This window comes from Pyrgilauda ruficollis, unplaced genomic scaffold (genome assembly GCF_017590135.1).
Source record: "Pyrgilauda ruficollis isolate IOZ18807 unplaced genomic scaffold, ASM1759013v1 scaffold25, whole genome shotgun sequence".
NCBI classification, from domain to species: domain Eukaryota; kingdom Metazoa; phylum Chordata; class Aves; order Passeriformes; family Passeridae; genus Pyrgilauda; species Pyrgilauda ruficollis.
Window position 1 is genome coordinate 14094507 of NW_024523822.1, and position 19046 is coordinate 14113552.

Genomic DNA, 19046 nt, shown 5'->3' on the forward strand with positions numbered 1-19046 from the left:
TTGTCTTTCAGGTCACCATTATGCATGCATGCTGGAGCCCTACTTTCCTGAGCAGCTCCTTGTCCATTGGAAGTGGTGAATGAATTTCCTGTTTTGCTTTGCTTACATGTGCACCTTCTGGTTTCCCTATTAACTGTCTCTATCTCAAATGATGCATTTTCTCACTTTTACTCTTCTGATTCTCTCCCTCATTCCATCAGGGGAACTGAGCTGCCACCTGAGGTAAAACCACAATGACCTCTTTGTCTGCAAACAGAATATCATGATGCTGCCCACTACAGAGTACTGCCGTGATGATACGTGGAATATTGTGGAAGATGAAATGCCCTGTTGGTTAGCTGCATCTAAAGCAATACTTGGCATGGTGGGGTTCAGCCAAAGATCAGACTTGATGATCTTAGTGGTCTTTTCCAACCTTAATGAGTCCATGATTCTATTAAATAAAGTATGAAGAATTGCTTGGGAATAAGAAAATATAGAAAAGAAGATCATTGGAATTTTCTATATAATTAATTTTCTCTTTATTTACCAGATTATGGTTCCTTCCCACTGGTGGTTCTTGAATGAATGTATTTTTGTTGTTAAGATTTCAATAACTTTCTAAAACACAACACTAGCATGTTCCTCAATAATTGAGTAGTCTTAGGATGCAAAAACCACTGCAGGGCTGTGTAACTAATTACTTCTGACATACACAAGAAGCAAAATAAAAACTTGAGGCCCTATCTTGCTGTATAGGTTTTTTTTTGCATATGATCAAGGAGTTTAATACTGAATCAATATCCATCTTATTCATTTACTCAGCTATTCCAATTAGAAATTTAAGTATCTTTTCTAATTTTAAATCTGTGAAACTCTTCACACAGAAATGAACTCCATTCTTCAAAAAAAGAAATTAATGTAGACACATAAGCATAAATTCAGTATAGAAAAACTTACACTGGTGATAAAATTGTGATCAGAAATACAGTGTTTAGGTTTCAAGATTTAAGCAATGGGTTTGTATATTGACAGCAATTACTGCCAGCAGTTTTGATCAACAAAAAATACTAAGTAAATAACAAAGTAAATAATCTTAGCATGGCAGGTAAATTGTGTTCACTTTAGAAAAGTACAATCAATCATTGTATTGTAGCTCACCAGAAGCTTCCTATCTTCCATTCCCAGCACAGCATGATTCCTGGTGTTAAACACCAAGAAAATCCATACTGAAAATGGCACTGCTTCTTAACCAATTCACACAGTCTTTGATATTAAATTTATATACATTAATAAGAATAACTATATCAATAAATTTTAATAGATCATCCATCTTAAAAAGCAAAGGAAAAATATTAATAAATAAAGAAAAAATGTGAAGTGATGAGTCATTTGGATAAAGCAGCTAATTTTATCAATTCCATAATTTTACTGCAGTGTATTCTAACACAGAACTCTTTGAAGATGAGAAAGGGTATCTGTCTCAACAGACTTGAGACACAAGTCTCACATCACTTTTTCAGTGATGTGGTAATTATAATTTTCTATTTCATCATTTGCTACCCATAAACCAACTAAAATATCTCTTATTTGGATAAGAGATTCTCTGGATTCTCTGTTTTAAACTCTTTCTAAGGAAGTTTATTTATGGCTGCTAAAAGCATATTGTTTCCTTTTCTGAAGCCTTGTCTTGATTTCCCCAGTGACCAGTGATAAGAATGTATTTCCCTTCAGCTGTCTGTTTTTCTTATGGTGCTTTAGAGAGAGAAAGGTCTCCTGTATTGATCTTTGTTTTTTAAATTTGTGTGTCTTTTAATTTCTTCTATGAGATAATTTCTAAAGAGCTAAAAATGGACTGAATCATAACTTTCTTTTGAATACGATGAGGTTTGCTTTTGCAAATGGTTTACTGCTTTTACTGATGCTCATCCAGATAAGGCCTAAATGTGTAAGTAGAAAGGATCTGCACTGGATTTGGAGTGATTTGCCTCTGGCACTGTAGCAAACTCCCTGAGAAATGAGGAGACTGCAGGTGATAAAAGGGAAATAAGTGAATGATAGATGACTATGCTTTGCATGCACTAATGAAAAGAACTGCTAGAGATATCATATGAGTGAAGAATTAAGTAGGAGCACTCCTAAGAGGACTTCCTGAGACACCACGGGCAATACATACTATGAGACTCGAGAACATCAAACTCCCTCCCGTCTGTCTGTCCTGGAGGGTTCTTTTGCTGAAGATTTGACTTGTTCTAGTTTACATGCAAGGTTTCAGAGGAATCCTAGAACTTCTTTAATTAACTAATGCCTCTGTAAACTAGTAATATTTGGTTTTTCTGCCTCCTTCAAATCAGTTTTTCCTGTCTGGTTTAGCTCACCTCTCGCTGTATTCTGTAACAGTGCATTTCTCAAGAGGAGCTGGAAGTTAGTTAGATCTTCTAACTCAAGTTAGAAGATCAGCCTCATGGTTGTGTTCCAGGACAAAGAGACACTGTAAGTGATTCCTTATAAACTCAACTGTCCCGTGCATCTGTTGCTTAGAAAAAGAAAGCTAATAAATTGAACTAATAAACTGAATGCAGCAGTTTAATTTGTTCTGTTGGTCCTACTTCTATGAGAAAGATGTAACTTACATCATAAGCAGACTCTTCTTACTGCCCCCAAATTATAAATTTTTTTAAAATCCTTTTATTTTTCAAAATAAAGCAGATATAAATTGAAATGAAACAAAAGAACTATAAGGAAATGTGCAAGGGTTTGCTAACACATATGTATATCTTATGTCCTTGTCCCCAAACTCATCAACTCAGGCTTTAAATGACAAGTACATTTGATCCAGGCCCACAAATATGGGCTTTGCAAGTGGTATAGAAATCCATGCTATTTAATAATGGCACAAGAGAATTTTGCGTGCTGTGATGGTAGAAAAATAAAATGATAAATCTTATGCCAAATGTGCCAGAAAAACAAATAGTTTCAACATCTTATTGAAAAGCTTATAAAATTCAGTGTAACTTATCCTTCTAATATTTTGGAACTTTGTTAATTTCCATGTACCCCTACTTCAACCTATTCAAAGGCATAAATTCTCATTTACAGCTTGAACTGTAATTTAGCTTTTTTTTTTCTGTCATTTTAGGAAAAGAGAGAACAATGCTCTCTATCATTTAACCTATTAACTTTCAAGTTTGTACTGGTACAGTGAGATAGCTTGCCTAATATGATACATGAACAAGTTTCAAAGATGGTCATAAGACCTTTGTTTTTGTTTTTTTTTCATGTCCTATCTCTTCTGTATTCATCAGATTAGAGCATTTAACTATGAAAACCCTTCTGCTTCTTGAGTAATCTGCTATGACAGATAACCCAATCTTATAAGTTATTTCACCAACAAATTGAAGTTTATTATTAAATTGAAGTTTATCATTAAAGTAATTTTTACATCCCCTTCATCCTTCCTTGCTTCCTTCTGATTTACATATTTTCACTACATCACTGAGATACTTCTGGAATATTTTCACTAATTTTTAATTTCTAGGGTAAATAATAATCTTAATAATAAATTAATAAAAACAATTTATTTGATAGCAAATTTCTAATAATATTTTTCTGCTAACAGCATTTTCTATTTATCGCTAGTGTTTATTTCCCAGATGATTACAGTCCTTCGTCTTCCTTCTTCTTTGCCCTTTTTTGCTTGCCAAATTGCTTTTTTTGTCCTTCTCACCCTCCTCTCCTTGTGGCTCTGATGCATGCAAATTCATTTTTCAAGATTACATGAATCTGATTAATAACTGATCAGGGCTTTAGGAAACACAATTCAGATTAAACCAACAGGAATGTACCATTTATGGTAAATGATGGCTCATTTACCATAAATTGTCAACAATATCCAGCAGAGGTAAATCTGAATGGTCTAGCCCTTAAAGGTGAGGCCAGGTTGTTTCTTTTTCCTGTAGCTTGTGAGAGGAACAAAGACTCATTGAAAAAATTACGTTCTCCTTGCTGTCCTTTATTGGATAAAATTATATAAAGTGAAACAGGTAATCAATTCTATGAGGCAGCAGAGTAAAGCTAAGCTATTGGTTATGGAAAGTGCTTTGAAATCTTCCACCAAGCTCTTATTAAATCACCAGTACCTGTAAGAGGTAAGCATTCAGTACTTCCTCTCAGTGTTAGGTCAATAAAAGTTAGTTACCTGTTTAAGTTCATATGTTCTCTGTCCATGGAGGCAAAAATATCAAAAACATTAGGAAAATTTGATTACTTTCATTTTTATATGATAAAAACTTTTGAATTTTTAATACTCTACCATCCATATCTTAATAAGTCTCATTCTTCAAAACTTTTTCAGAGTAAACTCTACATTGTCTTCTTTTTCCTGTGACTCTGGAGGAGTACTTTTCAAGCATTCCCCTTCTTTGAGTGGAGCATGATAAGGTAATGCATTATTTGAAATAAGTAAATAGATGTCTTATCCTACTTGAGGACTACTAAGGCTATTCCCTTTTAATACTAATGTTTACTATCTCAAGTGCTGCTGAGTCAGTAAAGTGAATGACTCACTGACTTTTTCACATACTTTTAATTTTGTTTGCCTTGGATGTATCTACTTAAATGTGTTCAGTAAATGAAAACCAAACAAACTCCTGAGATTCAGAGTAATTTATATGTCAGAAATGTCAGCTGACTGAATGGTTTCTGAGCAAACAGAAGACTGGCCAGTGCCATAATCCTTAATACACCCATGTGGCATTTACTGGCACCAACCTGAATGACATTTCACTATGAAAGGTTGAACTAATAGCTATTACTTAGCCCAAGTAATGCTTATAGTATAGAGTCCTCTGTTGGGCCTTTGAAATATCAAGGGGAAAAAGCAATCAACTGGCTGCCACAAAGGGCTGAACCTTTTACAGTCAGGAGATGGTTTGATGTGGATTCTTTACCTAGCTCCATTGCTGCCATTTCAGTTGCCCTGCCCCAGTTGTTTCCACTGATACAATTATCCCTGGGGAAGGATTAGGGGAAAAAAAAAACCTTCTTTTTTTTTTTTTTTTTTTTTTTTTTTCTTTTCGGGGAAGGATTAGGGGGAAAAAATACCTTTTTTTTTTTTTTTTTCACTTTTTTCTTCACTTTTTTCTTTCTCTCCAAATTATTTTTGTGCAGATCAAATCCTTCACCTGGCATTTCTGGAGCTCCCCAAAATTCCTACCAACATAGCTGGTACCACAAAGGGAAGGCCATGTGCAGGATTTGGAGACTCCTTGCCACATGAAATATAGCCAGGAGAAATCCATGTCAAGTCACAGCCTTTTCTATAACCAGGGTAGGAAAAGTAGCTATAAATAATAAATACAATAAAATTTAAAGATAATATTCTGAATTTCTTAAATTAACCCACTAGCTTTGAAAAATGAAAGACCCTGCACAACAGATGTACAGGGGGGAAAAAATCAATTTTTACTCATTTCATGCATTGTCCTTTTAACATGTTCACCAAGTTAAAAATAAATCTTAAAATCTGTATAAATTAAGCTCTTTTTTTTTTACACCTGTTGAAGTGACAAAGGCTCCTGAAAATAAAACTCTTAGAAAGTTCCTGTGATTTAATTGCTCTAAAACATAAACTTAGGAACTTGACTTTAATAATACTTTTTTTAAAATTATGACTTCTTCATTAAAAATTTGCATTATCATTTTTTATCATTTGTTGATTTAGTCCTCTTTTCTAAATTTTCAATGTTGCTCTTTTACAGTATAAATGATAGAAAGGTATGGTACCCTCTGGAGAAGTCTGGAGATACAAGCTCTGACTGTAATAATAATTGGAAGGGAGATTTTTCATATATTTCTGATTTTAGAAGATTGTAAGCCATAATATGCATCAATAAGATTTGATGTAATTTTTCTCTTAAGACTAGAATCCCAGAATTCTAAGTTTATTGTGTACCTTTGTCAAGTAAGTTTGCTTAACAAAATAAAAGTTGTTACAATTCAACCTGACAGAAAAGAAGTCAGACTAAAGTGCTTAGTGATATAGAGCAGATCCACATCTTTATTTTACATAACATAGTTTTGAATTCACAATGTGCTAAAAGTTGTTAAAATTGTATTGTAAATTTTAAATACCCAAAATATAATTGAAGAGAAATCAAACAATGTTTTATGCAATAAAAAATCAGATCTTTATTTGAATCCCTGTTTATTGTCAGGAGGCATCTTACTCCTAACTTGTAATCTTATGGAAAGAATATTCCCATCACCTGGTTGCTTCTTATTATGGCACCACTCAATTAGAAGGTATTCACAAAACACCTGTCTGCAAGATGTGTACATGGTTTATGAAGAAACTAATAAAAAAACCAGTAACATCTTGAGTTTTATATAATGTTAATATTGACTATCATATATATAGTATAATAATATAATATTGACTGTCATTTGTGATATAAACCAATATATACTTAGAGAGCAAAAGAATAAATGTTTTAATTTGGAACTGGATTTCACTTGATCTGACATTAAATGACAGCTGAAAAACACTAATAGGAGACATATATACATATATGACATTAAAATGTGCAGTGAAATAAATATTTCTAAAGAGAAATATTGCTATTTTGAAAAAATAAAGATATTGATATAACCACATGAACCTTTTATCTACATCATTACAACCTCAAGGATGAGATTACTCTTTTAATTTTGGAGTGAATTTTCATATTTTATACTAGTTGTGATCTAGTCTGCAGAAACTGTTGATGCTAGGTATCAAACCACTTTTTCTTTTGCCAGTTTTACTGAATGCCATGAAATAATGTTATGAATAGTCCAAATTTTGCTGCATAATGAAATTATACTGTTCTAAGTAAAACAGAGGGTAGCCTTGATGTCTCCCTGTGAAACTCTTTCAGCTCCTACATCTTTCACCTTTTAGCCACAGATCTACAGCTCACCAGTGTTTTATTTGTAATATATTAAAGAAAAAAAAAAAAAAAAACGTGAGAGCAGGATGTTGTCAAAGCTGAGAATTTTATTTTTATATTTTTTGAGTTCCTTACAACCACATGACATCTTTGTGTTTTTACAAGCTGGAGAAGTGGATCCACGTGAACCATGAGAGTCAACAAGGCAAGTCCAAGGTGCTGCACCAAGGGCAGCTCCAGGTGCCAATACAGATGGAGAGCAGCCCTGCCCAGAAGGACGTGGGGGTGCTGCTGGATGGGAGGCTGGACACGAGCTGGAAATGTGCACTCACAGGCCAGAAAGCCAAACGTGCCCTGGGCTGCATCCAAAGCAGGGTGGGCAGCAGATAGAGGGAGGGGATTCTGCCCCTTCTACTCTGCTGGGCTGGGACCCCACCTGGAATGCTACATCCAGCTCTGGACTCATCAGTACAGGAAAGAATGGACCTGTTGGAGTGGGTCCAGAGGAGGATCATGAGGAGGATTCTGATCAGCTCTCCTGTGAGGAAAGGCTGAGACAGCTGAGGCTGTTCAGCCTTGAGGAAAGGGAAGGGAAGGGAAGGGAAGGGAAGGGAAGGGAAGGGAAGGGAAGGGAAGGGAAGGGGGACCATATTTTTTCTTTTCAGTACTTAAAGGGGGGTTATAAGAAAGATGGGGACTGAGTTTTAGTAGGGCCTGTTGCCATATAACAGGGGATAATGGTTTTCAACTGAAAGAAGGTAGATTCAGATAAGGTAGAAGCAAGAATTTTTTTTTTATCATGAGTACAGTAAAACACCAGAAGAGTTTCCCAAGGGAGGTGGCAGATGGCCATCCTTGGCAACATTCAATATCAGGGTAGGTGGGGCTCTGAGCAATCTGATCTAGTGGGAGACGTTCCTTGTTATTGCAATGGCATTGGATTAAATGACCATCAAAGGGTTTTTCCAGCACAAATGCTCTATGATTCAAACTACTCAAGATCCAAAGCCTTAAGTGCTTTCGGGATCTCTAGAGTACTCTGCCACAGAGCAAACCTAAGAAATTGAGAATATGAGATCTGAGCTAATTTAATGGGTGTAGTGAGGTACCTTCACACAGGGTGAAAGTCTTTTAGCTGTTTCTTGAATGAAATTATTTGAGGACTGTATTACATTTTTGACCAGGATTTGATAATTTTTTGGATTTATATTCTTGAAGGCTCAGGTAGTGTCCCCATTTTCAAAGCCTCTGCTAACATCTTACACTTGTCATTTTCTGCATTTCATTTTTATTCTAGGGTTATAAAAAACCACCTACTTGCTGTGAAGATCTATTTGTTGCAGAATAAAAAAAAATTAGAAGAGGGGTAATAATAGCAGAAAATTCAGTTAGAGCTAGATTGAGTTAGGTAGTATTTAACCTACTTTATTGCAGTGAAACAAGCAAGTTTTACCTCTAGGCAGGCCAAGATCATTTGGGAAATTTTACTCCTGAGGCCCTGAGGAGTTGGGCAGTGTGGACAGCAATATTATATTTTCAGGTCTACATTAGCTCTGAATTCATCTACCTGAGCAAATAGTAGGTATTTTATGCAGAAGAATCTAAGACAGTCTGGAAGAAATAAAGATTTCCTGATTTTTAGTCAGGATTACTCTAGGTGTTTTCAGCCCAATCAAATTACAGTGAATCCAATAGTCCTTTGTGGATGCATATACAGTATTGTCAGGTGCAGTGCAGGGAAGGAAGGTCCAACACTTGATTTAACATGTTCTACTGTGGTTCCAGGACCATCAAGTAGTTATTAGCAACAATTTTTTCATAAGATCCTGGTCCTAACACAAGCCACGCACACCTGGAAAAGCACCTGGAGAACCTTGCATCCATGGGGCAAGTGGGGTTCTTTAAGTGACTCCCTGCTCTGTGGCTTCAGTGCTGGTTCTGCTGGCAGTGAAACTGTTCTGAGCAGATCAGTGGTGCCCTCGGGTGCCTGGTGCAGGTCTGTGAGCATGGATATGAGCAAATTGCCACCAAACAGCCCTCTGTGACACCCCAAATATGTAATGTAGATGCACCCATTCATGTCTCTGGATTTTGTGTTCAGCCATTATTCCATCAGAATAAGATGGTTTCTGCTTTCTTTGATCCTCATGCTGTGAAAAAAACCAGCATTTTCAGAAAAGCTTTTTCCCCATAAAAGGATCAATACTGGGTCCAATGCTATTCAAAATCCTTGTAAAATATCTGGATTACAGGACTCTATGTCTCCTAAAAACGGCTGCAGGCATCATCAGATTGTGAGGAGAGGCAGATACACTGCAAAGAAAGCCACTGCATGGAGACACTGCAATGAGCTGAAAGATTGGGATAGAAATCATTTTATGAGGTTTAACAATGTTATATGGAAAGTACTGCACAGGAGAATAGTCCCCAAAGGAAATACTGGTTGAGGTATAGTTCTGCTGAAGTACCTCTCTGGACAGTAAAATAAACATTAATTAGCAGTGTGAAAGGGCAGCAAGGAAAGCAAACTGTGCTGCATCTGTGAGATAAAATCCAGCAGATAAAGGTGTGTGGTTAGTCCACTCTACTTGGAACATTGTAGGCCACACCTGGAAAAAACATGTCTAGCTGTGGCTTTCCCCAGCTCAAATAAGAGGAAAAACTGTAATATTGGAAAGGGTCCAGTGGGGCCCCACCACTCTGAAGATTAAAGGACTGAAGAACTTGATGCATGAAAATGTTGAAGAAAGTGGTTTCATTCCTTATGAGGGGAGGTTGCTGGTGGACTTGTCTAATCACTGCCTTCCAACACCTAGAACATCACTACTGTAAAGATGGGGATACTTCCTTTGCAAGAATATATGGTGGCAAGACTATATGCATGAGTTCATTCAGGGGGAAATCCCATTTGGATATAAGAAACATAATCATGTCTGTGGGAATAACAAAATATTGCAATAAGTTGCCCAGAGGAGTGGTTCAATTTTGTTGCTGGAAATATTCAAGACAGTTTTGACAGAGTCACGAATAGTCTAATTTAATGCCTCCTTTCAACAGAAAGATGAACATCTGATCCCAGAGCTCCCTTCTAACCTGGACTTTTCTATGATTATGTCATTTTTCTATGAAATTTCTTGTATATATATTCCAGTTGAAGGTGATTTGAAATGCAGAGTTTAAAGGAACATTGGTGTTAGAGCTGTATAACTGAAAGAAGCTTTAAAGATTCAAAGAAAGAAGTCTGACAGAAGGGATAAAAAAAAAGATACCCCTTTCAAAGAAGCCATCTAGATTCACCACATCCAAAGTCTACAGAGGTTAATAAGAGTCTTTTTCTGTGACTACAATGGACTTTGGTTGTCTCTTTAAGTGTTCTGGCTTATTACATTCTTTTTTTTTTTTTCCCCCTCCACACTTTTTTTATCCCTTGTGGATGTCTAAGAATGTTTCAGAATGCCTAACATTGTCCATATTCTGTCTGCACATTAGACTGGAATTTTTTTCATTTCATACATCATTTGCACTTGCTATTCTGATTCCAGGAAAAAAAGGATGTTAATCTTTAACACACTGGAAAAAAAAAAAAAAAAAAAAAATCATGTATTATTTCTGAATTGAGGAGCATTAGCTGTGTACTTTAATAACAGAATATATGTTGTATAAAAGATGACTTCTATCCTAATTTTAAGGAATAAATTTAGATATTTTAACATTATTTTGAAATTATATCTGAAAAAACAGAGAACATGCCAATAGAACTATGCATGAAAATATATTACCAAGTGTGATTGGTTCAAATTTAATAGGCACTAATAAAAATGCCACAAGCCAAAGGATTTGAGTTTGTAAGGAGCTCTGTGTTAAAAGAAATGGAAAGAGGGAAGAGAAATTCTTTTAAAACACTGCTTTAAAGACCAACAAAAGGCTCTTCCTGTTCAGTGAAGCTGTCTGTGAATGTAAGGATTGCTTGAGTCTCTGTCTAGCATGTTAATCAAAAGACCATCTTTAGGAATAATAAGATACTTTTTTTAGAATGTACAGCAGATTATCCATTCAATGGTTCAGTGCTATCTATCATCTAGGGAGATAGGAAATTTGGGCTGTATGCTTAGGGGATCTGGATATGTAATTTCTAAATATGCAGAAGATCCTAAAATCAACAGATTGGGATCCATTTAATAACTTTTTACTTGCCACAAATCAAGTGACACATACCTATCTAGGCTTTATTGGCGTTTAGTAGCAAGAGACAAGCACATCTAACCTTTCTGCAATGTATATCCTGGACAGGGGTCTTACCTGACCACAGAGGCATCCTAAGTTCCTAACACTTTAAAAGGCTAATATTAGTTGCAATCAATTATGTTCTAAAGGTAAACTAGATGTGTTAAATGTACAAAAAAGTGAAATGGTAGAAACAAATGGTTTTGGGCCTTACACAAAATGACTAAAGAAAATAAGAATACTTTCACTGACTTCAAATTAATTAAACATATCTATTAAATATACCCACTTACAGAAAGGTGATGATACAGTGCTAGAGGTAGAATATTTTATTTTAGAATATACTTTCAATAGTGGAAGAGAGTAGGGTGTTAATTTCTTCTTGCTCATTCTGTTGATTTTTGTAGGAAAAAGAAATCAATCTTTTGGTATAAAAGTTATTGTATTTTTTATTTCTTTAAAATACAAAATGAAAAAAACAATGTGGAGATTTGATAATTTTCCATAGGACAGATTGCCTTAGTAAAAGGTCTTTACTTCTTGTAGTTAATATAGAATCAGCCTTTAGTGCAGAAGATATACATGTATTTGCATAAGGACACAAAAATGCATCAATGCACACCCATAGAAAATCAAGTAAAAATGTGCAGATTTGAACATTTGGTGAATGGTTTCCTTTCATACATGACAAAAATACTGAAATTATATTACATTTTAATGCAACAATCTATATTACATTTGAATGACAGATGCTAAAAGACCTTTAATCCCTATGTTAATTATATTTAGCATTCATAAGATATAAATTTAAAAAGAGATCTGATACCAAGTCTATCTACTGCTTGAGAATAACAATTATTTGTAATGAGGTAACATGGAGGAATTTATTTCCATTTTAGAGGATACTACACTGAACACGAGCAACATTATTCTTCTCTTATTTCTTTCTGCAAAGAAATAGAGAATAGCAATAAATGTATGTCTGATGCCTATTATGTGACCACAAGACTTCTATGAAGTAGAAAGGAACAGATTTTAAAAGTTGCAATTTTTTTTTGGTTTTTATTTTACAGGACACACCATGGTAAAAATGAAAGAAAAATGTTGTTGATTAATATTCCACTGGCAGCTGGGTCCCTGAATAGTTCCCCAACCTGTTATGTGAATTCCAGAAGACTCCATTTCACTACTTGGTTGTTCTGCTTATGCTGTAGTAATGCTTGGAAAGTCAGTGGGTGAGTTCCCCAGGCATAGTAATTTCAACTATCAATAGATTGCAATATGCAAATTAAAAAATGTGCAGAATTTAAAATATTTTTCAATAAAACTTCTGCTGTATATTTTATTGCATCCATTTTATATTGGAAATTACATTTGCTTTTTTTTACTTCAAATGGATAGGATATTTTTTCTCCTGAATAGTTTTTATTTATGCATGCATGATTCTGCCAGTATCTTAAATTTTTTTTACTTTATTTATTGCTTTTCTCACTAAATTTCAAAAGCCTTTACATCTGTGCATTAGAAACTTCCTGCTAAGATCACAGAATCACAGAATGAGTAAAGTTGGAAGGGAGTACAGTGGGTCATGTGGTCCAACTTCCCTGCACAAGCAGGCTCATTCCAGATCACACTGCACAGGATTGTGTCTGGATGGTTCTTGATTATCTCCAGTTTGTGGAGGGAGACTCCACAAACTCACTGGGCAAATATGTGTTGTGGTGCATATGATTTCTTATTGCAGAGATTTGAGTACCTTAGAGTCAGTTTTTAGCTCTTCTTGAAGTATTCCTATCAAACCACCAATGCATAATATGTATTTTAATTTCTCTAACAATCACTGCTTTCCACCTTTTGTCTTTGGCAAAGAAAGTTCTTTTTAATGCAAGGGAAGGTTGACAGTAGTTTCTGCCTGAGCTATAGCTCAACTACTTGCAGCATTGTTCCTCTTCTTATTTTTGTTTGCAATGATGGAATCTTTCTGGGGAGGTATTTGACCTTTAAACTTAATAGAATACCTGATGTAAGGTGCTATTAGTGTTCACTGGGACTGAAAACAGTCAGGACACCTGTGCACCAATTAATGTTGTAAAAATATACATGACAAATCTATAAGCATTTTTATGAATTTATAGATAAGGCAGCTGTGCAGTCTCCTCAAGGTGGACTGGCAAGGTACACAGACTTAAAAAAAAAGTAAGTGAAAATATAAAGTGGATAGCAATGCTTTCTAACCAAATAAACTCATCATTAAATCTTTAGAGATCCAAGATGCATATGATTTCAATTTCACCTTTTCTGAATTCAGAAAAAAGTTTGTAGTCAAGCCTTAAAGATCAGCACCAGTAGCCTTCATGATTAGCATAGCTCACATTGCAGATCACATCCTAAAGGGAATAGTTAATTTTTCTGGCGTGAAGCAGGGGTAATTAAGCAACATGCAAAAGAGAATCCTTATGTTTTTTTCCCTCCAATCTTTCAGATATTATTCTGAAGGGATTTTTTAATATAAAATATTCCTTCAAGGAATAACTGACTCAGATAGATAATGTGTTTCTATGTTCTGTGCTCTGATAATGACTTCTGCTGTTTTTTAAAGCAATAATATGCCTAAGCCATGAAGTCTGGTCCTGAATTTAGAGTCAGATTTATGTTTGTAATTTAGCTGTGAAAACTGAATCGGGATCCTGCTTCAACTTCAAACTGAGCAAATTAAGATCAAGTGAACAGATTTAGATGCAGTAAAAATTCTACACCCCCAAATTAATCTGAATATTATTCTTTTATACATAGATAGGCACACTCTTCATGAAGATTGCAACCTAAAATTATCTGTATGAGACCCTGCCAAAAGTAAATGCCTTCACCCTGGCCAGAATTTGGAAGTGTATTTAAATGTTTTGGTAATTCAATCCTTCTCCTTTGTTCAGTACTAGTGAGCACTTTGTGATTTTTTCTGAAGCCTATATATAAAAAAGTAGATTTTCTTTTCACAGAATAATAGCAAACAGGATTTTATAAATATACAATTCAGATTTGTGTTCTGTGGATTGGGTATGACCAATTACAGACACATCATAGCAATTTCTTGATTTGACTATATAAAGTACAGATATTTGAGTGTGCAAGATTGTGAATTAACCATATTTCTGTTCTCAAGTTTTAAAGAACAGCTATTCCCATTGGTGGGTCCACAGGAGAAATGACCAAGATGGTTTTGTTTGTCAAAATAATTTAGTGAAAACACAGATGTACAGAGCTTCAGAGAGAAAGAAACCCTTGTCTTCTCTTTATGTGAGAGGAACATAAAATAGGGCTATCAAGAGGGCTTCATTGGTGCAGGTTTTTAACCAGGAATTCCTCTCATTTTTAAAAACACTAATACCTTTTTCAAGCTTGAATTTTTTTATGCAGGCAGCCTGACGTGGGAAAAAAAAAGTAAATTGGAAAGGGCTGTTAGAGATAACCTTGACAGCAATAATACGGCTAATGTATCACAGAAATTTGAGATCTGGGTGCTTAGATAGGTCAGTGAAATTAAGCAAACTCTCATTTTATCTCTTCTTTCAAGCATTACCTGAAATTGAAATTATAACATGTTGAAGACAGAGAATGATGATGGCACTCTCAAGAGACCTGAGAGAAGCTGACTGAATATATTCCTCATTTGTGAACTAAACATCAAACTGATATGAGAACAGTTTTCTGGATGAAAGAGAGGTAAATGGTCTGGTACTGGATAGTTTCTCTACTAGATAAAGCTGCTGGGGAACCAAGGTAACAGTTTCCTGATCATCTCCCCCTCCAAGACTACAACTGTTTTTTTATGGATCCACATGCAATAATAACGTGCTCTGTTTTCTCATAATAAATTTTTCTGTGTTTCATATACAGAATCAGAATTTATTTCACCTGATTTCAACAACAAAATTAAGAATCTATGGAAATATCCCCAAAGGCTAACTGTAGCTCAGTGATTTTAATCTCCCTCTGATTCCTCTGCCATTAATAAAGACAGCTAGGCATTTATCCCAAGGGTCAGTACACTACTGAGGATACCAGGAAGATGTAGTTAATGGTTTGAAAAATTCTGTCTGGATATCAAGTTAACAATGTTAGTTCTAAGAAAAAAATCTATTGATTTGAACTTAATTTTTTATTTCACTGACCATTTGATCAAAGCTGTAAAGTAATATTGTAGGATAATTATTTAGAAGGAATAAAAATAAATTATTTTATAATTGCTAAAAGTTTTAATTTTCTTTTCCCAGTTGTCCAAAATCATCAATTGTCACTGGAGACAGATCCTCCAAAAAACTGGAAAAGTTTATCAAGGGTGTGTTTATTGTATTACACTCTCATTTTTTCATGGTTTCTATAATCAATATTTTTCTAAGGTTTGCCTTCTTTTGTTTCTTGCTTCCTCTCTTCCTGTATTCTAAGGGAAATGGAATAAAGGAAAACACAGCTTTGGAGCACATTTTTGGGAGTCAATTTAACAGACTTATCATGCACACTTAGTCAGCATTCTTAGTTTCATTGTCTCCCAGCAACTTTTCACCGTTCAATTTAAGATTTTCTTCTGTAACTATTCACTTAGAATTTACTTATTAAAAAAAAAAAACCAAACAAAAAACAAAAAAAAAAAAAACAAAAAAAAAACAAAAAAAAACAAAAAAAAAAAAATGCCAGAAGGTTTAGGTACTAGCAAGCTGAATGAAATGGGATGAACTGACTGAATATTCTATTTGGGAAAAAATCCTTCTTCAAGTTGTGGGGGGTTTGTTTTGTTTTTGGTTTGGTTGTTGATTTTTTGTTCATTCACATTCTTCTTTCTGGCATTATATTTGCGTTAGTTCTCATTTTGGATCAATAGGAGAGAAACAGTACTTTATTGCTTCTAAAGATCATTTTGAATGAAAACTGGGTATCAATATGCAGGAAAAAATAGAAATTAAAAGCTGAAAATTGTATTGGAGACTATGCAGAAAGGAACTTTGAAAAAGCTGAGAAAGATCTAAATGGAAATATATCTCCAAAAATGACAAAAAATTATAATCACGGGATGAATTGAGGTTTTGCATTCTAATGGAAAATTTTTGGAATCTAATCTCAACATGTCTAAATGTCTGCTAAAACCTACATAATTAAATATATTGTCACCATCAAAACATTTTATACAAAAACTACATCCTGAAAGGAGTAAAAGAATAAATAGGTTTAAACATTTTTTTTTTTCCTTATTCTTTATATTCAGATTTCCCAGCATGGTTCATTATTCTTATTTTCCATCCATTTCAATATGCAAATGTTGCAAAGACTAAGCATATTATATAATTTAGGAATTAAAGATTTTGCATTTAACATTGTGGAAAAAGCCAACAACTGTTGATTGTTAATAGGTGGAAATGTATGATGATCTATGTCTTTCCATTCCAAGTTGTGTTAGCACAGTTACACTTTTCCTGCAGTGTAATTGTGACTAAGTGAATAAAATGTCAATTGGGATAATGAAATAAGAGTAGCAAGATGGTGCCGAAAATTAACTGCAAAACTAGCAGCTACATTAGCATGCTAATGTTTGTTTCAGTCTTTGACTTTAACAGGTTTGAAAAATAGCAAAGAAAAACACTTCTGTACTCTTTGCTCCTGGGTAGACCCTTCAGGGGGAGTCTAGCAGTGCTTGTTTGGAGCAGGCATTTAGGATTGAGATGGCAAATTTCAGAATATATGTCATTCCAAGAATGTTTGACATTTTGCCTGGGAAGCTGTTCTCTAGTCCTGAAAGAAGAACAAGCATGTTTTTGTACCAAGGAAACAGAAACATGTTATTTTGTCTCTGGGGATGCACGAGACTAACAGTAAACAAGTAATGAAAAATCCTTTTTCACAGAGTGTCAAGTAATTGCATGTATGACACTGCAACTACATATGACATATATATATTTTTTTAATCATTGTATGTTGCTACTGCTAAATCTTAGTGGAACAAGAATTTATTTCGGCAAGATATATGCACAGTGTTTCATCCAGAAAACAATTAAATTGCTCATATCAGTATGTAGTCATAAAGTAAATAGATATCAATATCACAGAAATATCACAAGATTCCCATACACATTATTGTACTATTATATTATAGTGTTATACTATATATGTTGTTATATAAATTATATATATACTGGGCTCTGTTGTTGTCAGAGAAAATTATTAATATATTTGGAATAAGAATGCATGTGACCAAATTATATAAAGACAGTAAAAGTCACATCTGACCTTGCTTGGACTTCTCCCACCCCAAAACCGGGGTTTTTTCAAAGTTCAGGAGGCTCTTAGGCTATTTTTGAAAATTACTTTTTATTGACATAAAATTGCATCGTACCCTAATATGGAACCTATACATAACATTGCAGGCAGAGCTGTCTGTAAGCTCTCTAGAAGATTACAGAAGAAGCCAGCAGAAAATAGATAGACAATTCACAGTATATTTGAGAAAATCATCTGCAGATCAACTAGTCCTGCCTCTGTAACCATTGCCATTAAATGGAAGTGTAGCTCAGTATTTGCTCCATTAGTCCTGCCTCTTATTGCACTGCTGCCTGTGTAACCATTGCCATTAAATGGAAGTGTAGCTCAGTATTTGCTCCACAGTTTTGTTGATTGTGTTTGCCTGGTAAGGTGTTGTGGTTTAGGAATGATAGTCTCCAGGTTAGTATGCCCACAGACACTTCCTGAACTATGCACCACTGATTTGGTCCTCCCACTGCCTTCCCCTGCTGTGGTGGGCTGAAGAGAAGAATTGGAGGCATAAAAAGGAAAGATCACAAATTGAGACAAGAACATTTTCCTGGAAACAGCAATGAGAGAAAACTGAACAGCAACAGCAATAATATTAATGGTTGAGAATACAAGGGAAAAAATGTTATTGCCCACCATAAATGGCCCTGACAGTAGGCAATATCCCAACACTCACTCCAGCTTGAAACCAGCATTACCCAACAGTTCCCTCTGGCCTGAAACCAGGGCCACCAACTCACCTCTCCCTCTACCACTCTCACTCAACCAGAAGGAACCCCTTTTCCCCTTAAGAGACTCCCTTCCCCCTGTCCTTGGCAATGACATGAGGTGGTACAGAATAAGCTCTGGGTCATGCCACCTCCTGGCTACTGAAAAATTAACCACACATTAAACTACCTTCTTCTAAAGACTAGCAGTTTAATATGAATGCAAAGTTTTCTCCAACTTTAAAGCATTCCTTTGCAGAAGATAGCAAAGATAAAGCAAATAAGGGAGAAAAGGAAGAAGCATTTATATTGTTTTCCATTGCTATCACTCTGTCTATATTAATTCTACTCAGCACCTTGATTTTTTTTTTTTTTCTTTCAAGAAGAGAAATGTTATCTTACATTTTATTTTGGTTCAGTTTTTCCTGCGTTCCCCCTGGAAATGTATTACTACCATATATACCACATTTCCAAGGGAAAATCAAAAAATGTGAGAGTCTTTTCAAGTAATCTCTGCCCATCATTCTTTCCTTTATTCTCAGTTATCAAGGTGCATAAAAAAAATTACGTCTGTGTAAATTGCAGCATAATTTAAATATTTTTTATATTCTTTGGTCTGTGTATGTATATATACTTGCTCTACACATCAGAGAAGAGTAAATTTATCAAAAACGAATTTAATAAGCATTGACATTTGCAATGCATCAATACCCCTAGCTACTGAGTCACGACACCTTTCTACTGAGATGTTGAAATAATACAAAAGTGTTATAAAATACAGTGAGAAATCTCAGCTCTCATCAGAAAAATTAATCTGCTGCCAAAGTTGAAACATTTTTGTGTAAAGTCCTTGTGTAAAGGTTATTGTATAAGTTTGTCATATAAACATAATAAATGTGTGTCTAATGAC